Here is a 22,036-nt window from a genome sequence, read left to right as displayed (position 1 = left end):
GCTGACATGGCCAAAACTTTAACCCTGCTATTATCTTATCTAAGGGCTCAATCTGACCCCGTTCAATATTTCATGTCTCTAAATACATGATTAACATTGTTTTTTGCTTCATAATTAGTGACTTTTCTTAATTTAATGGGGACAAGTGGATAAACATTAGGAGTGGGAATCATCAGAGGTACCACAATGCCACAATTGCTCAAAATATAGTCACAATATGACAGTACTGTGATTTTAAACATTTTTGATATGCTTAGTATGGCGATAACATACAGTACAGGCCAAAAGTTTGGACACACCTTCTCATTCAATGCGTTTTCTTTATTTTCATGACTGTTTACATTGTAGAGTCTAACTGAAGGAATCAAAACTATGAATGAACACGTGGAGTTATGTACTTAACAAAAAAAGCTGAAATAACTGAAAACATGTTTTATATTCTAGTTTCTTCAAAATTTGCTCTGATTACTGCTTTGCACACTCTTGGCATTCTCTCAATGAGCTTCAAGATGTAGTCACCTGAAATGGTTTTCCAAAAGTCTTGAAGGAGTTCCCAGAGGTGTTTAGCACTTGTTGGCCCCTTTGCCTTCACTCTGCGGTCCAGCTCACTCCAAACCAACCTGATTGGGTTCAGGTCCGGTGACTGTGGAGGCCAGGTCATCTGGCGCAGCACTCCATCACTCTCCTTCTTGGTCAAATAGCCCTTACACAGCCTGGAGGTGTGTTTGGGGTCATTGTCCGGTTGAAAAATAAATGATGGTCCAACTAAACGCAAACCGGATGGGATGGCATGTCGCTGCAGGATGCTGTGGTAGCCATGCTGGTTCAGTGTGCCTTCAATTTTGAATAAATCCCCAACAGTGTCACCAGCAAAACACCCCCACACCATCACACCTCCTCCTCCATGCTTCACAGTGGGAACCAGGCATGTGGAATCCATCCGTTCACCTTTTCTACGTCGCACAAAGACACGGCGGGTGGAACCAAAGATCTCAAATTTGGACTCATCAGACCAAAGCACAGATTTCCACTGGTCTAATGTCCATTCCTTGTGTTTCTTGGCCCAAACAAATCTCTTCTGCTTGTTGCCTCTCCTTAGCAGTGGTTTCCTAGCAGCTATTTGACCATGAAGGCCTGATTGGCGCAGTCTCCTCTTAACAGTTGTTCTAGAGATGGGTCTGCTGCTAGAACTCTGTGTGGCATTTATCTGGTCTCTGATCTGAGCTGCTGTTAACTTGCCATTTCTGAGGCTGGTGACTCGGATGAACTTGTCCTCAGAAGCAGAGGTGACTCTTGGTCTTCCTTTCCTGGGTCGCTCCTCATGTGTGCCAGTTTCGTTGTAGCGCTTGATGGTTTTTGCGACTCCACTTGGGGACATATTTAAAGTTTTTGCAATTTTCCGGACTGACTGACCTTCATTTCTTAAAGTAATGATGGCCACTCGTTTTTCTTTAGTTAGCTGATTGGTTCTTGCCATAATATGAATTTTAACAGTTGTCCAATAGGGCTGTCGGCTGTGTAGTAACCTGACTTCTGCACAACACAACTGATGGTCCCAACCCCATTGATAAAGCAAGAAATTCCACTAATTAACCCTGATAAGGCACACCTGTGAAGTGAAAACCATTTCAGGTGACTACCTCTTGAAGCTCATTGAGAGAATGCCAAGAGTGTGCAAAGCAGTAATCAGAGCAAAGAGTGGCTATTTTGAAGAAACTAGAATATAAAACATGTTTTCAGTTATTTCACCTTTTTTTGTTAAGTACATAACTCCACATTTGTTCATTCATAGTTTTGATTCCTTCAGTTTGAATCTACAATGTAAATAGTCATGAAAATAAAGAAAACGCATTGAATGAGAAGGTGTGTCCAAACTTTTGGCCTGTACTGTATATTGCAACTTATTAACTATTTTCAACTGCAAATTATGTACCTGCGGGAAAACATGTCAATATTTGTTTTTTAGCTGTATAAAACATGAAAGAAATATTAACATTTCACATACATTTGTTTTAATTGTTTTGGATCACACTGAGGAACTGCAAGGTGCTATTTATAATCTTCAAAAAACTTCCTTCTGCTAACTTAGCCACACCAGTACATCTGACATTTGATAGGGAAAAGCATAATTTCCACAAGAACTGCTGATGAGTAAGGGTGGTCGGGGTGGGGTTATGTTTATTTAAAAGGCTATTTAGGTCGTCAACAAGACACATAAAGTACCTGACACATAAACAATTTTAATAGAATCATTTTCTGGAGTTTTAAATCACTGGGGTCAAACTGACCCCAACTAATGAAAAAGTGTGAGGAAAATGGAATACAACAGGAGGGTTACAGTCAATAGCAATTGATGCCCAAGGGCCACTTTCCAAAAACTAAAAACAGGCACCACATAAAGTATAATGAATCATAGAGATCAGGTTGTAACCTGTCAAGGACCAGATGTTGTATTCTTGGAAATGTTGAAATGTAATTTCTGAAGAGTGTCTTTAAAGCTTAACTACTTTTTGATATCTTCATTTTACCTTACAAAGTAATTGTCTGGAGTACAGTACACTACTTCAACATGTGGGCCCTGACATGAAAAAGTCTAGGAGCCCCTGAACTTGATGATATGACTTCCAAGCTGCAAGAAAGCTTGTCAACTCTTACTGTAAACCAGAGAGAGCAGGTTTCTTAGATTTGCTTAACATGAAAACTAATTTAGTACCTCTACAGTTAAATAGCCGAGGGCCAATGTCATTCTTGAGAGAAAAAGAGATGGAACTGGAAATTAGTATAAACCCCACAAAGTTTCGCGCCCATAAAAACTTCTGGGTAATTCGAGTTACCTTAACCTGGACAGAAAAAAGGCAGGACAGCTAAGTTAACTGAGTAACGTTGGGTTTTGAAATTGAAGATGGTCAGTATCGAGGAAGGTGGGATTTGAAATGTCTAACAGCTAGCAATGCTACAGTGCTACCACAAGCCTTAGCTAACCTGACTAAAAGCACCTGGCTGTCATATCAAGGTAATCAGCGAGGGAACAGTTAACAGGAGTTACCACGCAGCTTGGGCGAATTAAGGCTGTTATATATGGTAAAAACCCATTGTTTTTCATTCATGAAAGTATAGCATGACGATCTGATTGGATAACCCGAAGCAGTATTCAACAAGAAAACACGTACCTGTAAAGGGGTTATTAATAAATCCACAGTGTCCAGGTACAAAGTTGCTCCAAACTTCCTCAACACAGCCAGACTAGGAGACGCACTGCGCATGCGCAGTGCAGATAAGTACAACTGAACGCGTCTCCACAGTGCTGAACCTTTACTTTCTTTTTTAGATTAGGTTTATTGAGTAATTTTATTCACGTTGTGTATGCTTGGTTTAAACAGGTTAGTCCCAAAGAGAATGACAATATCAGCGAGATATGGTCAAGAAAGCAGCATTTATTTATGTATAAATATATGAATGTACGTGTTTATTTATTTATAAATTTATAATGCACATATTTTTCTATTTCTTATTTGTTTTTCCATTTCCTTAATTTCACTTATGCTTATACTAGATTCTTCTCTTGAGAACTGAGCAACTGCAAGTTGCAGAGTTGCAGAGCAGCACTTTTTTTTTATCTACACAATAATATTTACTCATATTTTTGCCTATCTGACATATTTCCTTATGAAATACAACCATTTTATTAAATAAAGCAAGAGTCAAGTATCATGCTGATGTAACTTACTACAAAGGCGTTTTCTATGGGGGGAAAGACATAAATTAATGTTTTTTTTTTTCTATACTGGCTAATGATCAAGTGAGATTACAGTGTGTGGCACAATTCAGAAAGTAAGATAAAGTAAGAACAAGATGCAATTAAAATCATATTGAACAAAATAAAATCTAAGTGAGCAAGTCACAGTCCATGGTCTAACATAAACAGGTTAGCGGAGTCCAACTTGTTGAAATCATGACTTAACACAGCTTAAAGCTGCTTATTGACCCATTAGCACATAAGCATCACATATGATTCAAACAAAACAGAGGCCTCATTTTGACACATTTTTAATTAGTCCATTAGTGTCCAGAGCATGTGCTGGTATGGGATAAAATATGTACTTTCCTCATTTGTGATATTATGAGTGAAAGAGTCAGGGTAGGCCTTTCCACAAAAAAAAAAAAAAAAAAAAAAAAAAAAAAAACGTAAAAATGTTGGCATGAATTAGAAAAGTATACTTCATACAGGTCTACACAGTAGGAGATGTCCCACAGAAATCAAATTAATTAGGCCTCTAAATATTCCCCAATGCATTTCTCAAGTATGAATTTGACCAAAACATATGCATGACACAGATGGTATGGCAGATGACATGGTATGACACAGATATTAATCATATCTCGGGTTGACTGCTGCTATAATTTGGCGGACGTCTGGCGTGTCTTCTTCAGTTCCCTGGTTATTTGTGCATGTGTCAGTCAAATGTCTTTCAGTCCCGCTTTTACTTGTTCTGCATCTCACCTCCTGCAACTTTAAATGCCACTGCTTGGCGTAAGCTTCACCTGAGAGTGACTGGCAGCTGCCCCGTGTTCTGCCAAGCATGAAATCCAGCTGAGCTTCCTGAATATGAGTCAGTCAACAGTGGCAGCACGGGGCTGAGACTTCACATCAGGTCAGGACTATAATAACTGAATTTCCATTAAAGCAAGGCATCTCTGAAACTGCTTATTTTGTGGTCAAAGGAATGTACAATGTGAATACAAGAATAGTGATTGCTGAAGGATGTTCTAAAATTACCAGTGTATAATTATTATTATTCTTTTGAAACATTTGTATTCATACATTTAAGTCAGGATTTTTGAGATTGTTAGTCAGGGGAAGTCCACCTCAGTGTCAGAGGCTAACATTTAGCATCTGGAGCAGCCAGTATCCAGCACTCAGTAACAAAAAGAGCAAGACAGCACCACTACAACTGGGAGGGAAGTGAAGTATCACATTTTTGAAAATGGGTGAACTATACCTTTAATTAAAGACTACCCTCCTGATCCTAATGATGTTCGCTATACATTTCAATACCCCTGAAGGCGAGGAATGGCCTTGAAGCAGTCTCTTTGACCCTGGTCAGTCATTATCTAGTGCAGTCGAGTTTAGCAGCAGTAAATACATAACAGCTAGGAGGGAAGGACATATCAATCAAATATCAATTAATGTCCACAGTGGGATTTTATGCTTTTCTTTACAGCCCGTTAAAGTAGGCCTAGCAGCTGAGCTAAGCATAAATCCCTTGAAATTTTTCAAATCAGTCAAAATATGAGGCTACTGCGCAAGGTTTCCTTAACATCCTTTTTTTAGTCGTTGGTCACATTGGGGTTACTCATTTGATCATTTTTCACAAAAACACCAGTGGAAAAACAGGTTCCTGTAATCACATGTTCAAAAAAATGTATGCACTTTATGACCAGATAGACTCAAGTAAGAATTTATTTAAAAAAAAACAAATCCAATGTGATTTATGGGGAAAATTAGGAGAAATGTAGCTCCATGGCAATGAATTTCCATGCATTTCTATAAGGTTTATGGGTATGGCTGTATTCTTAAGTTTTTAAATTCTGAAGACTTTTTTTTTTTTTTTTTTTTTTTTTTTTTTAGGTCCCCCAACTACTAACACACACACACACACACACACACACACACATACACACACACACAAATATTGTTTTTCTATCTTAGTAAGGACATTACAGTGACCTCCATTCATTTTTTACAGCCTTATACAGCCTTTCCAAAGTGCCCTCACCCTAAAATTACTCCAAACATAATTCTAACCTCAACCCTAACCTTATCCAATAAACCCAATTTTGCCGAACAGGCCAAAATGTCCTCACCTCCAAAAAACAAATTTTCTCCATTTTTGAGCAGGATCATGTACTATGACATCTAACAGATGATCTGACAAGTTGTCCAGACTTCTACCCATCTCCTCTTCACCTCCTCGCCGCTGTCCTCTGCCCAGTCACCACTCTCACAATCTGGAGGCTCAATAAAAATGTCTGCCCTCCCAGCACCAACTGATGTTAACAATTCAATCTCCTCCTGAACAGTGAATCTTTTGAGAATCAGCCATATCTCACTTTCAGCAGCTCTTCCGCTTTGCCTGCCAGCAAGACTGACAGCGGCAACCGGCAGCATACTAGATATGTGAATAAAAATACACCTGAGCCTGCATTTCAAAGACCAAAGAGGAGCTAATCAGAATACAGCCATACCCATGAACCCTGGAATGCATGGAAACACATGGTCATGGAGCTACATCTCTCATCATTTCTCTTCAAAAGCACATTGGAAAGTTTTTTTTTTTTTTTTTTTGTTATAATTCATTCTTATTGAATGTATCTGGTCATTAAGGACATAATTTTTTTTGAACATGTGCTCACAGGAACCTATTTTTCCTTAGTGTTTTTGTAAAAAATGATGAATCGAGTAACCTCACATGACCAATAACTAAATATAGTATGATATAGAAATGACTATATCTGAGAAACAGCATCTTATATCAAATCAGGCATAATAAATATGTGAATCCAAAATTTTGCCATTTGTAGCCACATCTCTTGACAGTTTCCATTGCAAATTTTGTGTTTCCCCTTTCAAAATGAGTGAACTTTGCCTTTAATTTGTATTAGACTGTTTATATTTCGCCATGTTCCTATAACACTCATTCATTTTTGTTTTGTTTTTTGTTTGTTTGTTCAAATTTTCCATGTTCTGCTTTCCTAAACATATAGATAGATAGATAGATTTATTTATGGATTAAGACGAATAAAACAGCAATCCATTGGATGACATGCAAAAGTACAAAACTTATTTCCAGCATGGTCCTTGGTGTTACATACAAGAAACAAAATGGACAAGAAACAGACAAAGTCAAGACAGAGGTCATACAAAAATAGGTGGGAACAGAAGACATCCCAATAAAACAAATAAACAAATAATAACAATTAAAAGCAGAAAAACGATCTAGAATCAAGGCACATTCACCTAATATACAAACACAGTTGTGATTACTCTCTACCAGTACAAAACAAGAGGCAAAAATCAGGATAAAATATAGCAATAACAATACCATCATACTTTAATAGGAGTCCCTTCATTTTTTAAAAAATAATAAAATACAGGGTTCCAAATCCTAGCAAACAAATCTGCCTTGTCCCTATGTGAGAATCTTTTCTAAATGTAATATGTTCACCATTTCTTACATTTCAAATTACCTCTACATGAGTAATATAATAGTTTTTTTGTTGTTGTTTTTTTTTACCTACATGAAAAATCAGAGATGATTACAAGCAGAATGTTGTATCTAGCAGATCGGGTTTTGCTCAAGGCACGTATTAATATCTCTTCACATCCCATCTGATATCTCATTTGAATTCAGATCCACATCATGAGCGGCTCTGGCTGAAAACCCTTCAGTGTTTCCATTCACAATCCTTCATGACATGAATACAGCAGAGGAAGTCAGATGCAGCAGGCCTACATAAAGTCTAGGGAAAGGCTGACATCTGCTGGCGAAAACCAAACTATTGTTGAGTCAATCATCTGTGAGTCTACTGTTGCTTGTCAATGCCATATGTCCACGGTTCTGTTAAACCCAAAGGCGTGCATGAGTTTTTAATTTTCTACCTGGATTAAAGGGATTACTTGGTCTCAAAGACAAAAAGTGTGTTAACATTTATCCTCAAGTGTTTTTAGTATTTACAGTTTTAAATTGAGACTCTTCTACCGCTGGCATGAATTGGTTGTGGGTGGGTTTGGATCAGTGGTGTGTGCCCTGATACTGGGAACTGCGCTTCATTTTAACTGGTTTTGTCAAAGCAAAGACTTAAATCAAACAGAATGAAATTTTATTATAACAATTTGAGGCAAATGCTTTCAAATTATGATTCAAAACCATTCAATAATTTGTCATTCCTTGCGTTTTCTTTTACGAGTTCACCTCTGTGTTACGTTTTCTCTCCTTCTTGCGCTTCTTATTTTATCTCATTAAGTATTTCATTATTCTTTTTATGTTCTTTATGTTGTTACCGCTGCTATAATATATATATATAAATATATATAAGTGCTATATAATTTTTTTGTAGCCTTCCCCAGATCTGTGCCTTGCAACAATCCTGTCTCTGAGCTCTGCAGGCAATTCCTTTGACCTCATGGCTTGGTTTTTGCTCTGATATGCATCAGAGCTGTGAGGCCTTCTATAGAGAGTGCCTTTCTAAATCATGTCCAATCAATTTAATTTACCACAGGTGGACTCTAATCCAGGTGTAGAAACATCTCAGCAACCATCAAGAGAAATCATGTGTTATTGCAAAGGGTCTGAATACTTCAATGTCAATGTAATATTTCAGTTTTTCGTTTTTAATACATTTGCAAAAATTTCTAAAATTCTGAAAGCTATATAATGTTTATTATGTATTATAATTATTTTTAAAAAGCCATTAACAGACACAAGATAACTGAAATCATCAAGAGACAGAATACCAATAATAATATATTAAATAACATTGCAAAAGTATAAACATATACATTATATATATTTCTATTTGTATATTTTAAGTTATATATATATATCTATATAAACAAGCCAACTGGGACCTGGTATCTTTCTGCTTGTCGCTCCGTGTTAAAAATGTGCACTGCATCTCTGTTTTACCGACTTAAGTCCGGGAACAGCAGCTCAAGCAAAGCTTACACCATGTTACCATGGTAATATTATTTTAGAACATAACACTGGTAGCATCTTTGCAGAGTTGGACGCCCCAACCCCACCCCCCAACCCACACACACACACAAACGCACACATGCACACCACCCATAAACAACCATACTTGCTTGTATGTCTAAGTGTATTGCATAATTTAAAAGATCTGTGAGTAAGCATGTATTTGCAAATGTGCACACCCTCTGTTCTTGGCGCATGCTGAGAAACTTAAAATTGAACTCAACACACCCACACACATTCCAATTCCCCCACCCACCCACCTACACACACACACACACACACACACACACAAATGCATTACATACTAGCCATGCCGTCCTTCAAATTCTCCCTAACCCCCTTTGTGTCTGGTGATTTGTTAGAATGTAATGTCATTAGCTTTGTACTGTTTTCACACTGCACGTGCACATGCACACGTGACCCATTAATATGAGGAATATTTTTGCATAGCCTGTACAAGATGCATGCTGAAATCGTTCACATATTGTCTTTTCTCACATTGCACATATGCTCATATGTTTTCTTTTGTCACATTGTCTTTCTGACTTGGTAAGTTCTGCTGCTGATAGCTGTTGGTTCTTTTCTTCATTTTTTTTTCATTTTCATTCACTCAGAGTTGTCTGAGTGCTGAATTGCCAGTTGAGTGTTTTTATATAATAACCACTTGCTTTACTCTTATCTAGATCCCAATCTTCTTTGTTGTGTGCAATTATTACCTCCATGAAGGACTTTAAACCTTTGGCAGGGGGTTCTGTAATTGCAGGATTGTCTAAAAGGGTGAGCACACATGGGGCTGTATAGTTTATGAAAGCATCTTTGCGCAGCAGGAATTTTGTGGATACCATTTCTCTTGACCTAAAAGAGGTGTTTGATACCACTGACCACTATTCACTTGTCAAAACTATCTGCTGCATAGTCTGGCCCAGTCTGAGGTCCTGAGCGCTGTGGAACAGGTTTTCACTGAGGATATCTCTGTACTTTGCTCCATTCAGCTTTCCCTCAACCCTGACCAGTCTCCCAGTCCCTGCTGCTGAAAAACAGCCCCACAGCATGACGCTGCCACCACTATGCTGCACTGCTGGGATGGTACTAGGCAGATGATGAGCGGTGCCTGGTTTCCTTCAGACATAACTTTTGGAATTGAGGCCAAACAGTTCAATCCTGGTTTTGTCAGACCAGGGAATCTTGTTTCTCACAGTCTGAGAGTCCTTCAGGTGCTTTTTTGCAAACTCTAAGCAGGCTTTCATGTGTTTTGCACTGAGGAGAGGCTTCCGTCTAGCCACCCTGCCATAAAGCCCAGATCGGTGGAGGGCCACAGTAATGGTTGTCCTTATGGAACTTTGTCCCATCTCCACACAGGATCTCTGGAGCTCAGTCAGAGTGACAATCGGGTTCTTGGTAACCTTTCTCACTAAGACCCTTCTCCCACAGTTGTTGGCGACCAGCTCTTGGAAGAGTCCTGGTTGTGCCAAACTTCTTCCATTCAAGAATTATGGAGGGGACTGTGCTCTTGGGAACCTTCAGTGCAGCAGGATTTTTTTGTAGCCTTCCCCAAATCTGTGCCTTGCAACAATCCTGTCTCTGAGCTCTGCAGGCAATTCCTTTGACCTCATGGCTTGGTTTTTGCTCTGATATGCATCAGAGCTGTGAGGCCTTCTATAGAGAGTGCCTTTCTAAATCATGTCCAATCAATTTAATTTACCACAGGTGGACTCTAATCAAGGTGTAGAAACATCTCAGCAACCATCAAGAGAAATCATGTGTTATTGCAAAGGGTCTGAATACTTCAATGTCAATGTAATATTTCAGTTTTTCGTTTTTAATACATTTGCAAAAATTTCTAAAATTCTGTTTTCACATTATTGGGTAGAGGGGGTAGGTGGTGGTGGTGGTGGGGATAATGCCTTTCCACTGCAAATCTTGTGTTAGATTAATATACTGTAATTAGACATTCTATCAAGTCTGCCTTTAGGGTAGATCTCATTTATTTTTGTATGTCATCTCTGATTGTATATGTTAATTTTTCTGCGTCAAGAATTTTTTCTATTTGATGTATTTTCCTGTCTCCATGCCCTTGTCACCTGCTGCATGCATTCATTTCATATTTTTAAACAGATAACTGATTGGTTTGCTTCCAGTCTTCAAAACAGAAGGCAGTGTTAAACCTAAACAAAGCAGGTCAGCCCTTAGTAACATCAGAAGAGGCGTTCCCCAAAGTTCCATACTTGGGCCACTTCTTTTTAGTTTATTAATAAATGATCTGCATTTAAGCTTTCAAAATGTTGGATGCCATCTCTATGCTGATGATAGAGTGATTGATTTACCTACTAAAACACCTAATATGCCAGATGAAATACTAACTGAGCATATGAAACGTGTCTGTGAGTGGCTTGAGCAGAGTCTCAGCAGAATCCTCTCACTCTGAACTTGTCCAAAATGGTGTCTGTGTGCTTTTCTGTTAGGCAACAGGCCTCCTATGTCTTGTTTACAGTACAAAGAAACTGAAGCTATCAATGAATTGAAATGTGAAGGAGCAGATAATATTAATCCTCAACTTAAGGCACATTAAAAAGATATCCATACCTATTAAGACAAATCTTAATTGTTTTAAAATCATCAAATATTACATACCCATACAGGTGGCTCAAGTGTATATGAATGTGATGCTCTCCCATTTTACACATACATTTACAGCCTGCAGTCAAGCACTTCAATCCACAATACATTACAATCAATGACTGAAAATAATGAATAAGAAGTCAATAAGGTGGAATCTTTGCAATATACTAACCTGGCCAGTTTTGACAGCTTTATTCAATTTTAATAGCTTGAACTTGTTTTTAAAATTCTCAATAAATTATTGCCAGAAAGTCAAAGAGGGTGTTTTAGTAGCCAGCAGAGTCACAAGATGCAGGCTATCATATCGTAGGACATCATTTGCGCTGACTGCATTTAAAACGTGCTATAAAAGATGCTAAAATGCTAAATAATCTCCCATAGGACATGAAACCAATTAAAAATATTGGAACTTTAAATCCACCAGAGAAGTCCTGCCTCAAGTAGAGGAGTTTAAGTATCTTGGGGTCTTGTTCACGAGTGAGGAAAGGATGGAGCGTAAGATCGACAGGCGGATTGGTGCAGCCTCCGCAGTGATGTGGTCGGTGTACCAATCTGTCATAGTGAAGAAGGAGCTGAGCCGAAAGGCGAAGCTCTCGATTTACCAGTCGATCTACGTTCCTACCCTCACCTATGGTCATGAGCTTTGGGTAATGACCGAAAGGACAAGATCGCGGATACAAACGGCTACGGGGATAATTATGTCAGTTGCGCTGTCCCTATCAAAAACAAAACAAACAAACATGCATCCACATAAATGTCACAAAACCTGGTGGGGAGGTTGGTCATGGGTCAAGGCAGCACTGCAACTTTCCCCACTGATTGGCTGAAAGGGACGTGCCCTATGTCAGCAGTCTAGCACAAACAGGGCTGCAACTTCCAGCTACAGCCTTGGCGAAGGTCTGCACTCTCCTGGATGCCTTCTTGTTTGCTGCTTGCAATGAACCAGTTTTCAATAAAGATTTATCTAATCTAATCTAATCTAATCTAATCCACATCACTATGAGATGACCATGTCATGATAACCTCTAATATCTTGCCTGCATAGTTTTAACAGTGAGCCCTAATCCCCTTCTTCCGCCTTTAAATGTCTGGAAGTACCTAACATCATGAATTGCATTAGGTGTTCAGGGAAGAAAACTGGTCTGTGACTCAAACTTTGAGCCCTGCCCTAATCAAGTCAGACAGCAATGACTAAATGTAACAGCCACCAGATTCTGTATGTCTCCACTGCTCTGAAGGCGCCTGCTGAGGCAGTGAAGCTAAGAAGCATCCTGGAGGAAAGGATTTCCTCACAAACAAATTATGAAAGGCAGCACGCTCATATTATAAACTCAGTGGGGAGAAATTTCAGAGAAAGAGTCTTTGTCTTTTGCCCTATTTTTTTGGCAATGTATAACCTAGAAGACTGAACAAAGAGTGAGTTACATTAGTCCTCCTCAGTCTCATAAGACTGAAGGGAGTAGAATAAAGGAATCCATAACACTGGAGATCAGGGCAAAGTCAAACAATGTAACAGTGGGATTGCCATTGTAAGCTGCTGGATAATAGAAGCAATGAAGCTTTTTTTTTTTTTTTTTTTTTTTTTTTTTTTAAAGCTAATCATAATGGAGCTGGGTCACCTGAGTGTTTTAAAAGTTTCTGGAGTGTGTTTACTCTAAAGACAGTCAGATGCTGGCTGCAGCCTATTCAGCCAATCCATTCTTTTCCATCTAGCTGTTTATTGACTGACCAGAGCTGTGGAATTGAGGTCACGGGTAAAGAGATTCTCATTTTTGCCTTATTCTAGGATGAGACAGCGGCCCTTTGAATAATATAACACCTATTATTACTGATTCTTGGCATCAAAGTGAAATCCATCACTGAATATAAACAAAACTAAAAGCTATCTTGAGCTGTTTGCAAAATAGTGCCAATAAACACCACTAATCATCTTGTAATGATTAATTATCCCTCATCCCCTTCAACTGTAACACTTGAGGGGTAGATTAAAGAATAACTGGACATCCTGTGGTATCTGATCTCCTAAAATCAGCTTGATGGTCATAAGGGATAAAGAAGGAAGAAAAAAGAGAAAGGCACAGAGAAATTGGTGAGTCTTCTGTTGACTTTCTTTGGTGCTGAACTGTCAGTTGTGCACAAATTACATCACTCCCAGGAACCTCATCCCAGAGTGAAAATGTCATTGGTGTGCCCCAGGATACGATGCCAGGCCCAATGCTAATTCCTATTTACGTCAGCAGCATCATTCAATTTACCTATTTTAGCCTTAGCAGCCAGTCTTGTTGGTGGCTAAACCATCAGTTCTGGGAAGCTGAGAATCAGTGTTTTGAAATGCTAAAAGATAAATTGCATGTAGCACATCTATAAATGCTCTGTGTGAGCATTCAGTCATCCCTCTGTACTGTATGTTATAAACTACAATGCTCTCTTAGTTTCTTGATGCTGTACTGAATGCAATAGAGGAAAGCCTATAGTGTGCAGTACAATTTTATATATAACAAATACTGTAGAAATAGGCTGCGTTGTGCTGGGAACATGTTTTTAGTCCATGAATGAAAACAGATTTCCTCTTATCTGTGCTACACTTACTATAACAGAAACTCAAATGCTTTGGAATACACGTCATCAGATGTGTCTGCAGGCAGTCATAAAAAAGAAAAAAGAAAAAGGGTTTGATATGGTACTCAGTGATTATGCAAATGGAAGTGTATAGGGACTACATGACGGAGTATGGAACAGAATAATGATGAGCTTAATCACAAGCACAAGATATTTGACATTTCAACTTGCTGTATACTGACTGAATAGCTCTGATATTAAAAATTGCTAGCCTTATATTTGAAAGACAATAACAGGAAATAAGGAGATGAGACAGGAGCTTTGTATGTTTGAGTGCTTGGTAAATGGCTAGGGATCCCCCCTCAGTGCAAGTGGTTATCAGTTAATCACAATAATACCTCAGACGAGATAGTAGCCAGTTTTGCCAGAATGTGAGAAAATGATGCATTTGCCATTGATATACACAATTAAATTCATCAACCTACAGGTGGGGAAGAGAGTGTATCTAATAATATAACTCCTCCCTTGTTAGATCAGAATTCATCTCTAAAAGTACATACAGTATGTGCAATTCATCCTGTAAGTACTGCAGTTTTGCTTTTCAGAAAATAAGACCTCCTTCAAGTTTTCTTGTAATCTAGTGAGATTTTAATGAGAATGATTAGATCTATTGAATAAAAATGGAGGAAAGTCTGTCTGTCTGTGTGCTGCATGTCTGTCCTTCGATTACCACAACCACAACTGTTCATCTGATTGACTCCACACTTGTTGTATTGCTGAGGACTGAAGGAAGTGCAGTGTTGAATGTGAAGTTGTTGATGATCAGTTCTCCTGAAAGCTGTAAGCAGCAACACCAGAGGCCAAGCAATCAGCCTGTTGTGAACAGACACGTTTTGAACGGCCACTGCACTTGTTTTTGTCAATTACTGGCACAGAGGGGGTGCTGCATCATCTTTGAGGGGCCACGAGTTAGCTGATAGGATGGTTTTAAAGAGATAGTTGACCCATTTTGAAAAATGTGATATTATTTCACTTCCCCTGTAGTTGTTAAGCAGGGCAGTAGTGATGCTTCATGCCTCTCATTGTTATTGATGGTGGCCATATGCTCCAAATGCTTCTTCCCCCACATAACATTCTTAATTGCAGTAACAAAGTAACATTATGCCTTACTAATAGGATTTTGGTAGTATTGTTACAGTGACCGTGTCAAGCAATGAGTTACTACCCTTTTTTTTTTTTTTTTTTTTTTTTTTTTTTTTTTGTTTATTGTTTTATTAAGAATTCATTCATCCCCCACCACTTCCACCAGTTTGCTGCCTGAAACAATATCCCCCAAAGAATTTCAGGTGGTGGAAATGTGATGGCTGAGAGCTGCAGAGTCACAATTCCGATACTTGAGTGCTTCTGCCGCACACAGAAAAGCCAAAAAACCAAAAGAAGACGACGGGCTTGCGCTTTCTGTTTCACTACAGCTTCATTAGGCTATACAATATTACCTGTCCCCGGATTTGTAATGAACTGCAATAAACTTAAGTGTCTGTGCTCTTATTATCTGCTATGAATCAACAATATCCATATAATTCCTTGTGGTTCTTCTGTACTTATATTGGTGAAAGTAATGCAAAAGCAGTGTAGTCAGTAACATATTACTCTACAAAGACAGTAATATTGTAAATTAGCTCTATATTTTCAAATTAAATTTACTAGTAATAAGTACTATATTACATTTTGAAAATAACTTGTCCAACACTGTACAGGAAGTACATAAGTTACCAGATCTTGCTGGATGTTGATAATAGGAAAATACCGTTATAAACAGTAATGTCAGAAGGTCTGTTGTTAATGTGCGCTTGGTAGTTGTATGAGCATTTTAGTTTCAGAAAGTCACACTTGTAAAATGATGTTAAACTTTCTAAAAGTGCTTATTTTTCAGACTGTTAGCTGGGGGGAAGTCCACCAGAATGGCAGGAGGCTAACAGTTAGCATTTGGAGCATCCAGCCAGTATCCAGCACTCAGTAACAAAGAGAGGAAGATAGCACCTTGGCTATTATAGGCAAATCATACATATATATATATATATATATATATATACATATAATTTGCTAATTGCCTTAGAATAATGTCCAGTATTATCTTTTGCATGACTCAATTACACAAACAACAAACAAATAATTAAATAATCAAATTTCGAGTTGAATTTTCCATTATTGACATCAATAATGACATCAATGAATGACATCAATATATTTTGATGTCATTTAGGCACTGTGACAGAGCTACTGTATGTTATTGACATTATTAAAGGAATATACATGTGGCATCAATACTATACTGAGAACTGTGAATATCTGTCAAAATAACTCAAAACATACCTTAATTGTGTTTTGCTACATATTCTGCATTTTAACCGCACATCCTTTTTTTTTTTTTTTTTTTTTTTTTTTGCCCTGAACATTTTAAGCAGGACAGGCTGGAAGTGAGAGATAGGAATCATCTTTATTATTATGTGTTTCCACCAAGCTCTATAAATAGAGACAGAGAAATATGTGGGGGGACTGGTGGGGGGTTGGGTTGGACGGAGAGATAACAGAATGGCTCTGACTGAATGAATCCTTATGAGATGCCTATGTATGGCATGATGCTGGAGGCAGTGTTCAGACACAGGCTAAAGACATACTGCCTTTCACATGCATGCACTCACACACGAGCAGACAGGCAGAGAGAGACATGCACACACACGTGCACCACATCCACTGCATGGACATCTCTTGGTCGAACGCAGTGTGCCATGGTCAGCTGTGTGCCATCGTGTCCTGAATGTCTGCAGGGTCTTTCAAAAGAAACACTACAACAGCTTATTTCACAAATTAGTGAGCGCTCTCTGATTAAATATGTGGAAATCAGCGACATCAGCTGCTGCGATTTTTAGTTGGAAAGAAAGGCTGCAGTTTTGGGGCACAATGGCACAAGGTTGAGAACCACTGGTGGAACACAGTCACGTCCTGAGAGGAGGCTTGTGCTGAACCACGGTGGCCAGCAGATGTCAACATTGCAGCAGATGGTCCTGTCTCTCTTTTCCTCTCTTATGGAAAGCTCCAGGCCAGCAGCCCAGTTCCCTGCTGAGGCTGATCCAGTCCTTAGGGGAGGTGGGCTGCATGTAGTTCTGTGTGGTCAAATTTAGCCATCTTTTTCTAACCGATGCACAAGCGTGACCTATGGCTCACCAGACCCAACAGCGTTGTTAACAATGCAATAGGACTTTGCAAAGCGACACCATGCAAGTTAACCTCTTCAACTCTGCCGCTCTCATTGGTGTGTTCATTATTGCTGCACAGCTGAGCTCAGTTCAAGTGTAGGGAACTTTATTTTATATTCCAATGAAGTTTCCAAAGATACAAAATATGTTCTGCTTAATTTCCGGGGGAAATATGTATGAAATGATGGACAGGGCATCTAGATAGTTCATGTTTGATGTAATGGTGCAGCAATAAAACCATGGTGTTTTGCCTTTGATTATTTCAGCCGATGTAAGTGTGATGTAGCTTCAAAGAGTTGCACAATATGGCTACAACATTGTTGTACAATATGAATTTTTCTTTATCCAACTTGGAAGCTACAGTACATAAAGGCCCATACCAGTGATTTTGAATATTTTCCACATCTACAAATCTAACCTTTTATCCAGCTATTGGTCCCCATTCATTCCACTATGATATGAAAATGAACTTCCAAAGACTTCAAACTTTCTTTGTACCAGCATTCCATCACCGCAATAAAGTTGCCCACATTAGTTTTATTAAAAGCAACAGCACTGTTGCATTTTGATGACTTGAAATTGGGCAGGGTGAAACCCTCCCTCTATCACTACAGTCAATTATTGGTTCTGTGATTTATTAATCTTGATGACTTTGTTAGCCATAGTAGCAGAACATGATAAAGTGGCTCTTAAATAAAATTTGACAACTGTGGGATTTTGCTTGAATGTTGTGAAATCTTTAGCAGCCCCGCATGATTTGCAAAATAGGTTTTTGCAATGCAAAATGTGGGAAAACTGTAATAAATAGGCCCAACAATCAGAATGACTGGTATGGTCCTTTAAGGGGTTAAGTGCCATATGTCCAAATGTTGCCCCACAGAAAATAAAATTACAATGGATTACTCTGGCCACAGTGAGTGGTGATTTTGTGCCTTACAGATGTAGCCTTTTCCACTGGAGTAAATACTAGTGGCAATGCAGCAGAGGGCAAGAGAGGGAGAGTCCAGTGATCACTTGCAATCAGTCGCCCTGTTGTTTGGATTTAAATGTTTTGAGAGTGGTGCTGACCTCTGCCAGGGGCAATCAGTTGAAAAGTCAAGCAGCTGGCCCCTCAGCACCGGCAGCCAATTTAGAGCTCTGAGTAGCACCATCTCCCCTCCCTGCCGCTCTGCATTACGACCTGTAATTGATTTTCCGTTGTAATCTCAAGGTCCTGATGACATTCTGGACTGAGACACAGCAGCTCCGTGTATACATGCTCACTCTCCACATGCCAATTAGGCTGTTTTTCTCTCTGGTATAGTTACACCACACTGTAAGAATGGTAGCACAGTGGTTATTGCTGCGTGACTATACACAGTCAGAGTGTTGGGGGTTTGATTTCAGGGTCTTTCTCCAAGCACTTTGCATGTTTTCCCTGCTTCCTCCAGGTTATCCTCCCAAGACATTCCCATTGGGACATTGGGATGTTCCCAAGACATGCGAATCAGGAGGATTCCAGATTGCCTATATACATGTGTGTGTCTGTCTAGATATATGTTGTGCTTCTATTGGAGTGACATAAAACACCCTCTGGTAGCCATGTCGGAGGTCCTGAGAGCCACTGATTGTAACAATAGACTGGGAGCTGATTATTGACTGGAAGATGATAATTTCATCACTAATGATCAGTTTTGTTTTTGTCAACATTATTAGTTTAGTGCTGCACACTAAAAACACTGTGTGTGTGTGTGTGTGTGTGTGTGTGTCTGTATGTGTTTATATATATATATATATATATAAATATATATATATATATATACAGACACACACACACACACACACACACATGCACATACATATATAGACATGTATAAGCGTTTGCACATCAAAATAAAAAAAACAGCATTGATAGTAATAAGAAATAAATTAAAGAACCAACAGACACTCCACTAAAAAGGCTAAGGAAATCTTAGAGACAAATGGTGAAGACGAACACATTTACAAGGAACTGAATGAATGGGGTCCCTTCATTCTAGAGGAATACACAAATCACAGATTAGGGATTTCATGCTGCATACAGACAAATAGCTATCGCTGACAGAATCCCTTGTGATCCTGTCAACTGTATAAGCTCCACCACCATTTGCCCAGACATGCTTGATCACAGAATATGAAAAAAAAGCAGATAATTGCACATTCACAGTCATAGACAGCTTTTTCTTTGCTGCACGTGTTCAATTCCAGGAATGAGGAGACTGAAAGTAAGCTGCATGATGAGCTCCAAGTGACATAAATGGAAAAGTTTAGTTTGGAGTCGGTTCAGGCTGCAGAGGGCTCTCTCTCCTCTCACCTGCTGATGGATGAGTCCTGACTGTAGAGGCTGAAGTGACTGAAGCTCCGTTGGCCTGTCGGCTTCTTCCAAAATCAGACACCCAGCACTTTATAGAGTACCGGGGCTTAGAAACACGCATTCTAACGCAGGACTTCTGCTTTCTCAAACTTTTCCGCATCGGAGACCAGAAATAGACACACATGAGGACAGACTTACATTTGATGACCTGCATTCCCAGGGACCCAAATTGGTAATTTAAAGCAAAATTGGACTGTATAGTTATGTGGGTACCCTAGGCTGCTAATCCAGAATACTCTTTGTGTCTCTCCATTTACTCCCATCATGTAGCACAGGCCACAAAAAACTTGTAGCACAAATGAGCACAGACAAAGTGGATGATGCAAATATAAAAACCAGCAAGTCCCAGTACCCATTTTAAGAGAAAACCCAACGTCTATTTTCTTGTTATTTACTTATTTGAATTGGAAAGTGGATCTGGCAGGTAGTGCCTGTGGGTAACTTCTGCACCATAACCTTGCCCTAGGAAGAAACAATGTGATAGCACACAAATACTTGTAATTTCACTTACAAAAATGGGTACCAGGACTTGTTTTTTATATTTGCATTATCGGATTTGTTTATGTGCTGAAAGTGTTATTTTGGGAGCTGTTTTGTTGCACTATGAAAGTGACAAGAGGAGCACACCTCCAGTATTGTGGTTTAGCAACCCACGGGAGCACAGAGCAACCAGTCATAATATTTCACCACCATGTAGACTCATATCACATCCAGCTAATCATAAAACCCAACACTCTACCAAAGGTAAATTTAGTTTTAAAGATTGGTTTAGGACTGAACTGTTTAATAGGCTCAACTGTGTGTGGAGGTAGTATGGTGAGGGCAAGATTTAAGATTACAACAGTCAGTCTTACATATTTGCAAATTGGGATCATTTCCAAGGAATTAAATGATGATGAAGTTCAACAATTCTTCACTTTCCTGTTAATGCTGGATTCCAGACTGTTTTGCATATTTCCGCTCTTACTGTACATCTTTACTTGTCTGACTGTTAGAATTGTAGTTATTTTAACCCCCACTAAGTAAGGCACTTCTAGTCTTATTTATATCCTTTTCTTCTTTGATGTATTCTACTGCGATTTGCTACTGGTTCAATTCCCCAAAGGGATCATAAAAGTTTCATTAAATTTAATCTAATCTGTCCCCGTCAGGTGGTTTTTCCCAGCATCAAATATAGGAAGGCTGCGCGCTTCTGTCCATATACAGTATATTATTTATTTCAATCCGTCACCAAAATGTTTTGGCATTTTTGCCTTTATCAAGGTGTCACAACAAATCAAAACAAACAGTGTCAAAACAAGTTAAATGACACAGGTCTAGAATTGGTGATGCCACATGTTCGGCTCCCATAATTCATGCTTTCTAAAGTCAGTGAAAAATACGACAAGTCATTTGACCAATACAAATCATTTTTTGATGCATAAGAATTTGATACATCTTGTTAAATATGCCGTAAAAAGCATGATGCAATTTCAGCTTATACATATTAATGATTCAATTTTTTCTCAATGTCAATGATATTACATAAAGCAGAGACATGCCAAATCATTTGACCAGTAAATTTTTTTTTTTTTTTTTAACCTTCCCAACATAAAGGCCTTTCAGTTTGCATTTCTCACTATCTGACTAGTAGTGCAACACTGACATGTATCTTGAAATCTACGTACTCTGCCTTTAATAAAGACAAATCAGTGATAAGCAAAGTTCTTTCACTGTGCTGATTTATGCAGTGAAAGGTCTAGATGATTTATTCCCTCAACAGTGAGCAATAATTGGTATTCTTCTGAACGTGTGATGATGTGGTTCAGGTAGGTCTGCAGTCATGTCTTCCTCCTCTATGTCTTCTGCTCTGATCCCAGGATAAAAGGGAGTGCTTCAAGTGCCAATCATTATCTCCATCGCCAGGAAGACAGCCGTCTGCACAGCTTCCATGCTGATCAGGAGGAATGGATTGAGAGACACCTGTTGGCAGCCCATGAGGAGAAAAGACATTCAGTTTTATCTCAGAAATACGCTCAAAATCTAAGATGAGACTCTGCATGATTTCATACAGTGCCTCCTGAAGTGTACTGAAATGATTAGTTTAATTGGTAATTGTCAATTCCTCATTCCTTTTCATTCATCTCTGGTCTAAGTAATCATTGCTGTGGCATGTTCTTTCTGCAGTACCTACAGATGACCTGTCAATCAAACAGAATGGCATGTAAGGTGACCTCTTTATCACTGGATTTTCTGCTGCTGAGGTTTGAGGTTCTGTGGGTACCATTCTTTTACCACTATCTCTGCTTATACTGACTACGTTCTACTATTTACATCATCAGGGACCAGAAACTTCCAAACTGATTCTGCAAATCCTATCTTAACTCTTGGCCCAAACTCTCTAAAGTTCGGCCCATATACTACAGTTTCCCCACATTTTACATTGCAAGGAGCCATTTTGCGAGTCATATGTG

At 38.9% G+C, this 22,036-nt stretch overlaps 1 protein-coding gene across 3 annotated transcripts in view; it reads right to left on the bottom strand.

Annotated features, from left to right (window-relative positions):
• Positions 1 to 3,278, bottom strand: part of LOC115355230 (rho GTPase-activating protein 8) — a 29,732-nt gene extending 26,454 nt beyond the window's left edge. For 2 of the 3 annotated variants that reach the window (XM_030045943.1, XM_030045945.1), the window contains exon 1: positions 3,171 to 3,278. The gene's annotated coding sequence lies outside the window, so the exon portion shown is untranslated. Of the gene's footprint in view, positions 1 to 2,834; positions 2,904 to 3,170 lie in introns of those variants that run through there. The other variant, XM_030045944.1, reaches the window with a different exon arrangement.
• Between the last annotated feature and the right edge of the window lie 18,758 nt (positions 3,279 to 22,036).

The sequence above is a fragment of the Myripristis murdjan genome, chromosome 23 (genome assembly GCF_902150065.1).
Source record: "Myripristis murdjan chromosome 23, fMyrMur1.1, whole genome shotgun sequence".
Lineage (NCBI taxonomy): Eukaryota > Metazoa > Chordata > Actinopteri > Holocentriformes > Holocentridae > Myripristis > Myripristis murdjan.
The sequence above is the reverse complement of the archived record's forward strand: the minus strand, read 5'-3'. Positions and strand labels throughout refer to the sequence as shown.